The following is a 12,816-nucleotide window of genomic DNA, read 5'->3' as shown; positions in this document are numbered from 1 at the left end:
AGCATTAGATTCCACTGGAAATGGAATTATGGATTATTGTTAGCTGCCATATGGGTACTGGGACTCAAACTCAGGTCCTCTGCAAGAGCATCCAGTGCTCTTAACCTTTGAGCCATCTCTCCAGCCCCCAAAGAAGCTTCTTTTCACAGCAGATGGAGTTTATTACAAAGTTCCATAACTGGTCAAATACAGAGAATGAGTGTCTGTGAGATGCCCAGTCCTAAGTGACAGATTTACAATGTAACCTCTATACCTAAGGCTCAGGGAACACAGAGGAACAGGGGGTAGAAAGAATATTAATGTACCTCTCAACTCTCATCAGTGAAGCTTCCTTGTACAACAGATGGTGATTAACTCAGAAAGCCACAATTGGCCAAAGTGCAGAGAATAAGACAGCTTGTCCCTGAATAGGACACCTATATTAAATCTCTTCCATTCAAGCCTCGGGAACTATTGTGAAAGAGAGTTTCGAAAGATTGTAAGAGTCAAAGGTGGTGGATGTCCACAAGGAAACAGAGTGTTCCAGACAGCTGGGAAGTTGCTCATATGAACTTACAGTAATGATACAGCATGCACAAGACCCATGCAAGCTCCAAGCCAAACAAAATTACAGCATAGAAGTGGGGAACTGAGTAAGATGCCCTAACCTTAACTGAGAAACTATTGGTAACTGATAACTACTGGGAGAGGGAGAGTGGGTTTAAGGATGTTGTGCTAGATAGATTAACCAGGCTCCAATGGATGAATTCATGCCAAAGAATATTTGGGTCACAAACTTGGCTTAATAGGCCTTAACATGACAAAGTACATGAAATTTGTTGGGCGTCTACAAGAGGGGTGAAGATAGGGAGGGGTCTAAATATGATCAAAATGTATGAAGATTGCAAAATTCGAGAAAAATCATTTTAAAATTTAACTGATACATAAGATACCAAGTGAGTGACTCTTGAAGTGGGAGGCCCTATAACTGGGAAGATAAGTTGCAGTCTGGCAATAATAGATTGAAATAAATTAGAAGTAAAAACACAAACCTTAGACTTAGGAAATGTATGAAGATTGCAAAATTCGAGAAAAATCATTTTAAAATTTAACTGATACATAAGATACCAAGTGAGTGACTCTTGAAGTGGGAGGCCCTATAACTGGGAAGATAAGTTGCAGTCTGGCAATAATAGATTGAAATAAATTAGAAGTAAAAACACAAACCTTAGACTTAGGGGAGAAAGAACTCCCCTCCCATTCTGAGTTTGCCAACAGGCCAAAAGTAAACAGTTATCCATTTCCTCTCTACTTACTGAGTTGCTCTGATGGTTGTTAGAGATAATCTTCCTGCTAGTAAAGTCCTTAAATAAGAGGAAGCAATACAATTCTCAAAGCAAAGAAACACTGAGTCTCTGTGTTGCTGTTTCAGTTTTTAGCTAGTACAGATGGAGAGAATTTTAAACTGTGAGACATTAGGCACCTGTGGGGAAGAGGACTTCACAGTATGAAGAGAAGACATGGACGTAGGCATCACTCGGCCTAGAGGATCGCTGTCCTTTGAAAGCCAAGACATCTATCTATTCACATTCTTCTCATCACAGTCCCAGTAAGCACCACAGGAAGCACTTATGTGGAGTATACAGAGGATCATATTTATAGCCTTTCTGCATTTCATAGATCTGATTCAGGAACCAAGAGTAGTTAGAACAAGTGACATATCCAGTTACTATGTTGTGCTACAATTCAAAACTTTTCCTTTTTTTGTGAACAGGAAGACTGGAAGGAATTCCTATCTCTTATCAGTTTTCCTATTAATGTGAGTTGTGAAATATGATGAAAGTGACGGAGAACCACAGGTAGAAAACAGAGCACAGAACCAGTCCCTACCTTGGGTATAGCAGATACACATATAACTAGATTTTTATCAAGGCATATAGAATTATAAAAGACAAATGACATGCCTGTCATGGAATTGTTAAAAGGAACCTAATCCAGCTAAGCAAAAGTCATTTGAGAAATTATGTTCCATGTATATTCCTACTGTGGCAAGGGGTTAGCTCCTTCTCATGACTCCGCCATTTCATTACAAATCATCTGTATTTGGGTGAAGATACATCACTTAAAAATAATTTGGGACATTTAAAAATGTTAAAAAATGGCAGGTATCAAGATTTCTTTGTGAGGAAGAGGCAGGGTTTGTGTCTTTTTTCACTGTTGTGGAATAACATAACAGTGAAATAACAGAACAGTGTTATGGAATAAGGGAAGCTCACATTTCAGCAGAGGCAAAAGAAGGCTTGAGAAACATGGTGGTCTGGAGCAGTGCCAAGCACAGGGAATTCTGGGTTGTAAGCAACAGCAAGATGGAGCTACACTGGGCAGGGCTAGATGAAGAGGTTCCAAGCAAAGTAGAAGACTCTATAGTCTATAGAGGAGAAGAGGGTTGGGCTAGGAGGAGCTCTGATCTCTCTCCTATTCATCACAACTCACCCATTGAGGATGGCAAAAATTAGTCTCTCTTCTTAAACTGTCCATTCTCCAAAAAATATTCTGGATTGAAGGTGTCTGGGGTGGCCCACTCTTTGGGGTCCCTGTACAGTGCAGTCAAGTTGGTCACGACCAGGGTCCCCTGCAGAAGGCAGCGCAGAGTCAAGGCTTGATGCAAAGAACACACTCACACAATGGTATGATAGTTCTCAAGCTTTCATGCCAAAGCCTGTGCACATCTGAGCTCCCTAGGATCCTCCTCTTTGACCAGATCAATTTACAGTGGTAGATTGTAAGTGTCTGCTGGAGGTTTTCCAGGCCCTTTAAGACAGCTCTTTATTGTAGAATGCATCCTGTGTATAGGAAGAAGTAAGTATGGGTCAAGGGTGACCTGTAAGCATCCGTGGGAGGATAACGTGACAGGGAACAACCATCAGCTCAATTGTTTCCTACAGTTGGGAGGATCATGGTAACTCTGCAAAGGGAAATGACGTGTGTTCCACCTTTGCTTCTCCGTTGTCAGTATGCAAGTCTGCAACCAGTGAGCTTTGCCTCACATTGACTCATCCATCTCACTAGTGAAGCTGGCTAGTTTAAATCACTCTTAATCCTGAAATCTCCATTCCTGTTTCTCACTGTCACCTTAGTGCAGGCTACTCCCTTGCTCTCTTAGACCCACATCTTCTGCTCCACAGCTGATAGTAGAGTGTGCCTTCAACAGGACTTAACCATACCATACTGCCTACCAGCTATCAATTTCATTACACATTATGTGGCATTTTTCCACCAGTCTTTGTACAAAGACCCTTTCTCTGACTCCCTAGTGACAGCTCCTCCCCCTGTCTTGACTCCCATAGAATGGTTTTCAGCTTCTCCAACAGGCTAGGCTCTCATTAATTCCAGTCTCCCTTTACGTGCTCTTTTCTTGCTGGTAATGTTCTCCATCCCCTATATTGTGTGGCTGATGGGAATCCCTCTATTTATACTCAGTTCCAACATCTCTTCCTTCAGAACTCCTCCTGATCCCTCCCTCAGCATTACCTGCTTTCAGACAGAGCCAGGGTATTTTCCTCTGCACAATATTATGGTTTCAAAGCAGATGCTTGTATACCTATTTTGCTTAAGGTGTTTTTCAGATCCAAGAATTTTTAGCCTCTGAACAGTAAATATTATAACTGCTGTCATGAGTGTGAAGCTCTGCATGATGATCTCACTTCCACTCCGCATGAATTCTGTGAGGTGAGTTTCACTGCATTTTGCAGATGTAGAAATTAATGCCATGAGAAGTTAATAATGTGCTCAGAGTCACACAGTGGGTGGAGATACAGCCACCTTTGGAACTATGTTTATCTGAGATCAAAGTCACACCTCCTAACCTTTTTATATTTGTGCCAGTTACATTCTCAGTGCCCAAGAGTTGCTACTGAAAGTTGATGCTGAAAGTCAGTATTAAAACAAGAATATTGAGATGACCTGGTTCTCTGGAGTTAAATAAATGGCTATGTTTGTTTCCATTGGGTGAAGTCTACTGGTTCTAGCTGTGGAGATTGTCCAGGAGAACTAAATGGTCCCAGGGTCTATGACAAAATATAATACATCCTCAGAGGTTGCTTATGATAGTTATTCTTGGTTGTCAAGTTGGGTAATTCAGAAGTGTGTAGATTAGTAAAGAATAGCTTTGTGCGCATCTGTGAGGACATTACCAGAAACAATTAGCTAGGTGTGGAAGACCTTCTCTGACTGTGACTGGCACCATCTCTCAGGCTGGAGGCCTGAATGGAAGAAATTAGAAAAAAAAGAGTGCTTCTTACAGCCTTTCTCTCCTCTTTCCAGACAGTATGGTATGAATTGATCTGCTGTGCCATGCCCTTGGCTAAAGTTTCAGGTATTTTGTCATACCCAGGTAATGTCTGACTTCTGTTCACTACATAATAAACAAAAAGAATGGAGCAAACTGTAGCTGTGAATTGAATAGACAGGATGGGAGGTGGTCAGGAGAGATCTCTGCAAAGATCTTAATAGTGGTGAGTGGTATGATCCGAATTCAGTCTGTGATGATACGGAATTTAACAGGGACCCATAAAGAAAAATATGAGGAAGGTCTTTTTAATCTCAAAGTAAAACATGTCCTGAGGTGGTACAACTGATTGAAACAGGTTTAGTTCTGGTTCCTAACTCTTGTTGCTTTATAGTAGCGAGCTCTTATGCAAACTTAATTTCCCTGAGCCCCAATTTCCCAGTCTAGAAAATGAAGATTGACAGTTATTCTGGAAAGAGCTATTATAAGCCATTTTGAATGAGGTCAGAGTCTACAACACATAAGAATTGCTTAGTAATTACTCCTTTCTCTCTTTCTTATAATTAAGATTGCACTTTAGGCTGCTTTTCTTTGTGTGAAAGAAAGTTTTTGTTCATGAGACAGTAAGTAAAAGCTGGAAACATGCCTGATGAGGGGGTGTTCACTATGCTAGAAAAACTGGCCTCATTGTGTTAGTCCAGGTATCTCAAATGCATTTCATATTTGAACACTCTATATCTTGAGGATTTTGAAGAACTTCCTAAACTAAATCTGGCAGGTTCCTAGTTCTGAGAGCTGCTCTATCATATAACATCTGACAGAGAACTGCTACCTACTGTGTGCCCATGTTAGCACTGGAAGGTGCTGAGATGTCGCTCATCAAATGTAGTCAGACTTTGACTACACATATTTGACCATGGTACCATTCCTTCTCCTCTTCCCAATACACACATAAATATTACTAAGATACTTGAGGAAATTCATATTTCATAAGAAATAATATCTCTCTTATGAAATGATTTCTTGGGACTGGAATACATGTCACTTTTTAAGTTTATGTTTAGAAGATGATGTCAAAGATGGACTGGAGGATCTGAGGCTGGCAGTGTCTAGTTACCTTCGGCAGGTGGTATCCAGACAACGTGGTGTCAACTGTCACTTCTCTGGGAACATTCAAAGGGATGATGTTGCCCATTCTTTGCACCTCATGGATGACAGCATTGGTGTAGGGCATGGGCTCTCAATCGGCCAGGCTGGGCTGTCTCCTCTGACCAATCATTCTGTCAATCTCCACCTGTACATTTTCTGCAAGGAAGCAGGAGATTCCACTAAGTTTTAAACTTTTATGCTTCTTCCAAGGAAATAGTTTTTTTCCAAGACATTACCTGCTTTCATTTCATCTAGCTTTGACTGAAAACAACAACAACAACAACAACAACAACAACAACAACAATAACAAAAACCAGGGTTCCTTAACCCTTCAAAGAATTGCTTTGGAACTCTCAGCTCCATATCTTTCTTTGATGCTACAACAAAATCTGAAGCTTCCATATATCTTGAATTGAATAACCCAGATTACCATGACTAAACTTATAGTAGTATCTAAGCTGGCTTCTATAAATAGGTACCTTTCATCTAGTGGGCATAAAAATAAAAATTTAGTTTCACAGTTCTATAGTTTGGGAAAATTATGACCAAGGCATCTACATATTTCTTGTTTGGTAAGGGACAATTTTCCATCTCATAGATGGCAATGCTTTGCTGTATCTGTGTGCCATAAAGAAAAGGGGATCACCTTCCCTGACACTTTTTTAAAGAATAGTATTTTAACTATTTATTTTATTTGTGTGTGTGTGTGTGTGTGTGTGTGTGTGTGATTATGTATGAGCACTTTGATAAAGTGAGTGAGTGAAGGTCAGAGAATGTCTTGGGAGAGTCTCTTCTCTCCACCATCTGAGTTCTATAGATTGAACTTAGGTTTTTAGGCTTAGTAGCAAGTTCCTTTACCCACTGAGTCAGCTCTCTGACCAGACTGGTGCCTATTTTAAAGGCCCTAGTTCCCTTCATAATGCTAATTACACCATCCCATTGGAAATGAAATTTCAAGAAATGAGTTTATAAGGAGGACACAATGGGTCAGATCACTGGGTATCTATAGAATTTAATTTCTGAAGGAGATACATCAGAATAGAATGTATATTGCAAACTCTTAGCAACGTTGCTGGTGAAGCTTCTTGAATTCTTTCAGACTTAGTTTTCTATCTGATTAGTGAGAATAAATCTGCCTTATCTTAAGGATGTTTTGAGATTTACATAAACTAAAGCAATCATAATAACAAATGATTGAAACAGCTAGATGTCTACTAATACGGTTTCTTTTTCTAGAGTAACAGAGATTCAGTTGTTGTCTAGCTAAAAGAACTTCATTTTCAGATATCTTTGGGAGAAAATGTGACCATATGATTAAGTTCTGTATTGTAAAAAAAAAGGCAAATAGATATGACGTTTCATCTTTGGATGAGGTCAGAAATGACAGATGTGTGCATCTTTCCCCCTTTCCCTTCCTGTGGGTGGAAAGCAGTCCTCGTAGGAACCACATTAGAGAATGTTGATCTTTACTCTAGGCTCAGCATAGCAGCAAATTAAAAGCAGTTTGGAACAGCAAACTAATTACAGGGTCCTGCTTAGACATTTTTCCTGAGAGAGGAATAAATGTCCATCAATGCACAACAATTCATAAACTAATTAATTGAAGATAAAATGTATATAACAAGAATTACCACAATAACAATATTTTTTTCAAGTACTCTCTATGTACTCAAGGTAGCCTAGAACTTGCAACTCTCCTGCCTCAGTCTCTCAGGTACTATGATTAATGGCGTATACCACCAGTATTGATCTTCTCAGCATTTTTACTATACAGTTCAATAATATTAACTATGTTCATATTGTTATGCAATAATGGTCAGATCTTCATCTTGCAAAACTGAATGTTTATGCCATTAAACAAGTCCTGGTTTCCTCCCTTATTCAACTTTCTGTGTTTAATCTTTGACTATTCTACATAACTCACTTGAGCTGTATAGAACATTTTGTGTGACTTTGTGATTAGTTATTTAACTTAGCATGGTGCCTTAAAAGCTCATCCATGCTAGATCACTTATCAGAACTTCTTTTACTCATGACTGAATTGCCCCTCTATCTCCTGCATGTTCTGTGCTTCATCTAATTGGGGTCTATGGACAACATGATCCCATTTCTTGATTACTGTGCATATTTAAAAATAAACATGTGTCATTTCTATTATGTAGATGAACTTATATTTTAGAGCCTCTATTCCAGAAGACAAGTCTGTATCCTAAATCAATAGGCTTCAAAGATTTGTTAAAAGTTAATCTTCAGATATAAATACATTTTAAATTGTAAAATGCTAGACACATATAAGATATGCATATTGCATTAATAAAGAAAAAATTGGGGCTTGGAGGATAACTGAGTCAGCAAACTGATTGTCATATAAGCATGAGGATCACAGTTTGACCAAAAGAATTCATATAAAAATGCTGGGCATGAGGGAATGTACTTCTAATCCCAGCACACTAGGGAGGCAGGGACAGGCATAACCCTGAGGCTCAGTGACCAGTCTATTCTACTTGGTAATTTCAGGAGAGTGAGAGACCCTGTATTAAAAAAAGTAGATGGTGCACACTGTGCTTTGACTCCCACAACTTTATTTGCCTTCCCATCTCCCCCACCCCATATCTCCTCCTAGCAAGGACACTGACCCATTTCTTCTCTTGGCATCTCAGACCTCTGGACCATGCTCTTAGTAGAGACTCCCCATTGCTTCCTGATCCTTTGTACCCAGACCAACCCAATTACTCAGTGTAGTCCTCTGGAGCCCTCAAAGCTGTTCCCTCTCCCACCTTGCCTTTGCATACCTGGACCAGCCTTCATCCCTGGCCAGCTCAAATCCTAGGCTCCTGAGGCCAGCATCTTCCCTGGGTAAGTTGGACCACACCCACTGTGCCTTGACTCCCACAACTTCATTTACCTTCCCATCTTCACCACCCCATCTTTACTCCCAACAAGGACACTGACCCATTTCTTCTCTTGTCACCCAAGGCCTCTGGACTACCCTCTTGGCCCAGACTCCCCACTGCTTCCTGATACTTTGCATCCAGACCAACCCAATTACTCAGTGTAGTCCTCTGGAGCCCTCAAAGCCTGTTCCCTCTCCCACCTTGCCTTTGCATACCTGGACCAGCCTTCATCCCTGGCTCTCCTACCCTCAACCTGGATTCCTTAGAACAGCCTCTTTCCCTGCTTGTTCTGGATTCCTGAGTCCAACCTCTTTCCCTGACTGCCTGTGAACACTGAATCATACCTCTACCTAGAAATACTCTCAAATTGTACTGTGCCTGCTGACTAGAGGGATCCAGACCTTAGGAGAAAAACTGAGAACATCTGATCCTCATCCAACTTGGGCTTTGAGCAGCAGGACAAAAGTCAACTGGCCCCGCCAATATAAAATCAAAAGAGAGAATCTGAAGTCTAGACCAACTGGATTTTCATGCCCAACAAGTAAACCACAAAGGCACGTTAAGTTTGCAAACAGAAACAGACCTAAGCTCAACAAAGGAAGGCTTGGCTCTCACACAAGAATCACAAACTACAAAAGAGATACACATGTCAAAGTTACAGTGAAAAAATAATAACATGAAAAACCCAAATAATATGTTGCAACCAAGTACCAACAGTATTGCAGAGGAATACAAGGAGAACCCCTTAGAGATAACACAGGACGTGGAAATCAAAAGAACAATTATAAAAATGATAAAAGAATTCAGTGAATTTAAAGAACACAAAGAAATCAAAGCACTGAAAGAAGATAGGGATAAACTTCTGAATGAAATCAGAAAAGAGAAATATTGAAGAATACTCAGGCTGAAATGAAGAAGGAAGTGAAACACTCAGTAATCCAATTAGAATTGACAGGAGAAAGCCTCACTAATATGATGAATGAAATGTAAAACAGATTATCAAGACTGAAAGATAAAGTGGATGAATTAGATTACTCAGCAAAAAGAGTATCAAGACTGCATGATAAAGCTGAAGTATTGGACTGTTCAAGCAAAGACTATGAAAAAAATTGAAAATATAGGAAATGTGGGACACTATGAAAAGACCAAATTTATACATCATAGGCATAGAAGAAGGGGAAGAATCTCAGGAAAATAGTATGAACCAGATTTTCAACTGGATTGTAGAAGAAAATTTCCCAAAATTGAAGAAAGGCACGCTCATACAAATACAAGAAGAACAAAGAACACCAAGTAGACAGGACCAGAAAAGAAACTTCCCAAGGCATATCATGTACAAAACAAAAAGAGAATACTGAAAGCTGCAAAAGAAAAACAACAAGCCACATATAAAGGAAAACGCATCAGGAATTCAGCAGACTTTTCAGTGCAAACTATGAAAGCCAGAAGAGCCTGGACCAAAGTATTCCCAGTTCTAAATGACTACAGATGCCAACCTAGATTGCATTACCCAGCCAAACTGTCTATTATAGTGGAAGGGGAAAGAAAAATCTTCAGTGACATAGACTGAAAAATTCATGTCCAAAACCCAGCCCTTCAGAGAGTTCTGGAAGCAATACAAAGAGCTGAAGAATGGAACGACTATACCCAAGGGGTAACAGAAAGAAACTTAATGACGGTATAACTGTGGAAATGTCCAGTTACACCAAGAATGTGAACAGAAATAAAAGTGACAGGAATCAATACACATCTTTCATTAATAACTTTAAATATCAATGGAATGAACACTCCAGTCAAAAGACACAGATTAGTTGAATGGGTTCAGAAACAAAATCCATCTTTTTGTTGTCTGCAAGAAACCCATCTCACTTTCAAGGACAGGCACTACCTTAAATTGAAAGAATGGAAAAAATATTCCAAGCAAATCGTACTAAGAAAAAAGCAGCAGTTGAAATTCTACTATCTGACAAAATAGACTTCAAACTAAAACTAATCAGAAAAGAAAAGAGGGCTACTCCATTCTGATCAAAGAAACAATTGACCAAGGAGATATTAGAATCATAAACATATATTCACCAAACTCTGGTGCACCCAACTTCATAAAAACAGTACTACAAGACTTTAAGACCCAGATTAATCTCAACTCATTAATAGTAGGGGATTTCAGTACCTCATTGTCTCCATTAGATAGGTCAACAGGACAGAGAGTTAACAGAGAGACATTTGAATTTAACAATACCATACAGCAAATATACCTAATAGATATCTACCTAATATTCTACCCAAGCACCAAAGAATATATTTTCTATTCAATACCCCATGGAACTTTCTCCAAAATCAACAATATACTGTGGTACCTCAACAAATACAAAAAGATTGAAAGAATTCCATGAATTCTATCAGACCACAATGCAATAAAGCTTAAAATCAAAACGAGAAGAAACCTTAGCAACTACATGAACACATGGCGATTAAACAACACACTCCTGAATGACGAATGGGTCAAAGGGGAAGTTAAGAAAGAAATAAAAGTATTCCTGGAACTAAATGAAAGGGAGAATACAATAAAACCTCTGGGACAGGTTGAAAGCAGCCCTTAGAGAGAAGTTTATAGCTCTAAGTGCCTACATTAAAAAAGCAGAAAGAACACAAATAAATGAATTAACACTGCAACTCGAGGCTTTTGAAAAGCAACAACAAATGAAACCCAAACCCAGCAGACAAGAAGAAATAACAAAAATCAGAGCAGAAATTAATGAAATAGAAACAAAGAAAACAATACAAAGAATCAACAAACCCAAGAGCTGGTTCTTTGAAAAGATGAACAAGATTGACAGGCCCTTAGCCCAGTTAACCAAAAGAAGGAAAGAGCACCTCCAAATCAGCAAAATCAGAGATGAAAGGGGAAGCATCACAACAGACACCGAAAAGATCCAGACCATTATAAGGGAATACTTTAAAAACCTACATGGTATTAAATTTGAAAACCTAAATGAAATGGAAGGGTATCTAAAAGCATGGGAATCACCAAAACTAAACCAAGAAGAGTTCAACAGCTTAAACAAACCCATAACACATAACAAAATAGAAATGGTGATATAAAACCTCCCTACTAAAAAAAAAAAAAAAAATCCAGTACCAGATGGATTTACAGCACAATTCTACCAGATATTTAAAGAAGATCTCTATCCAATACTACTTAATTTATTCAAAAAGATAGAATCAGAAAGAGAACTTCCAAGTTCCTTCTAGGAAGCCAGCATTACTCTAATACCCAAACCAGGTAAAGATACAACCGAAAAAGAAAACTGTAGACCCGTAGTCTTAATGAACAAAGATGCAAAAATTCTCAACAAAGGGGCTGGAGAGATGGTTCAGTGGTTAAGAACACTGACTGTTCTTGCAGAAGACCAGGGTTCAAATCCCAGCACCCACATGATGGATAACAACTGTCCATAACTCCACTTCCAGGGGCTCTGACAGCCTCTTCTGTCCTCCATAGGCATTGCACGACATGGGTGCACTTACCTACATGCAGACAATACTCGCATACACATAAAATAAAAATAATAAATAAAATATTTATAATAATTTTTTAAAACTCTCAACAAAATACTTGCAAACCACATACAAACACACATCAACAAGATCACCCACAATGATCAAGTTGGCTTTATTCCAGAGATGCAGAGATGGTTCCATATACTAAGCCAACTCCTGCCTCTAGGTTCCTGCCCTGAGTTCCTACCTTGGGCTCCTGGATGAACTGTGACCCAGGATATGTAAATTAAATAAACCTTTTCTTCCCCCCTCCCCCAAAAAGAGAAAACTATAGACTCATAACTTTAATGAACATAGATGCAAAAATTCTCAAGAAAATACTTGCAAACTGCATACAGACACACATCAAAAGATCATCCACCATGATCAAGTCAGCTTTATCCCAGAGACACAGGGCTGGGTCAATATTCACAAGCCAATAAACATCATAAATCATATAAATGGACTCAAAGTCAAGAACCACATGGTCAGAAGGCCTTTGACAAAATTCAGCATGCATTTATGTTCAAAGTCCTAGAGCGAACTGGACTGAGGGAACATACCTCAACATAATTAGAGCCATATGTAACAAACCCACAGCCAGCATCATTCTAAATGGAGGAAAACTGGAAGTAGTCCCATTAAAATCAGGAACCAGAGAAGGCTGTCCACTATCTCCATTTGTTTTTAACATAGTGCTTGAAAGTCTTGCAAGAGCATTAAGAAAAGAGAAGTAAATAAAAGGAGTAATAATAACTAGAAAAGAAGAGGTCAAATTATCCCTTTTTGCAGACAATATATTATATCTAAGAGGCACCAAAAATTCCACCAAAAAATCCTAGAAATGATTCACACTTTCAGTAAAGTGGCAGGTGACTAAATTAATCTACAAAAGTCTTAGCTTTGATGTATACCAATAATAAGGAATCAGAGAAAGAGTATATGGAAACAGTCTCTTTCACAATA

The 12,816-nt window shown here is 39.0% G+C and overlaps 1 pseudogene; it reads right to left on the bottom strand.

Moving 5' to 3' along the window:
- Window positions 1-436: 436 nt before the first annotated feature.
- Window positions 437-12,816, bottom strand: part of LOC103730882 — a 38,554-nt pseudogene continuing 26,174 nt past the window's right edge.

Source organism: Nannospalax galili, unplaced genomic scaffold (genome assembly GCF_000622305.1).
Source record: "Nannospalax galili isolate Female #2095 unplaced genomic scaffold, S.galili_v1.0 scaffold1074, whole genome shotgun sequence".
Taxonomy (NCBI): domain Eukaryota; kingdom Metazoa; phylum Chordata; class Mammalia; order Rodentia; family Spalacidae; genus Nannospalax; species Nannospalax galili.
The sequence above is the reverse complement of the archived record's forward strand: the minus strand, read 5'-3'. Positions and strand labels throughout refer to the sequence as shown.